We start from the raw sequence: 704 nt of genomic DNA, 5'->3' as shown, positions 1-704 counted from the left end.
ATTGCAAATCATCAAATGAGTTAATTAATATCAGAAATTACCCATTTCCCATTTTGATTAAGCCTAAATATTCATTAAGGCCAAAATATCCAAAATTACAATTTTTCCCCTAAGGGTCCAAACTTTCTTAATTTGTCAAATTTAAGTCAAACGACTTTGAAATTTTTATGTCACCTTACTGATAAGTCAATTAAGACATCAGAGGAAAAAATGTGGATTTTCACAATTTAATTTTATTCATATAATTATTTTCATGCAAAAGTATGCATCTTCAAAGAAAATTCCAAAAGATGATCAGGACAATTCCTAATTATTTTCATGCAAAAGTATGCATCTTCAAAGAAAATTCCAAAAGATGATCAGGACAATTCCTAATCACTTGAAATTTTTATGTAAGCTAACCTTAGATCAGAAAAGTCATTTGGCTAAAATTTCATAATTTTTTGAATTTTCTGTGATTTAATAAAATTGTTTGAATTTTTTAGGAATTTAATAAAAATAAAATATTTTATATGTTGAAAAATATGTTTCATATTTTTGGAAAATCTCCTTGAGGTCAGGGAACCCAGAAAAATTTATTTTTTGTGTTTTTCTGATTTTTATTTTATTTTTTAGAATTATTTTGGTGAAAATTCTATTTTTAAGCCTTAAAAATCATTTTAAGGTTTAAAAATAGATATCTTTATTTTTAGACCTTGGAAAAA

Source organism: Phalaenopsis equestris, unplaced genomic scaffold (genome assembly GCF_001263595.1).
Source record: "Phalaenopsis equestris unplaced genomic scaffold, ASM126359v1 Scaffold234892, whole genome shotgun sequence".
Taxonomy (NCBI): Eukaryota; Viridiplantae; Streptophyta; class Magnoliopsida; order Asparagales; family Orchidaceae; genus Phalaenopsis; species Phalaenopsis equestris.
This window is presented reverse-complemented; position numbering follows the sequence as displayed.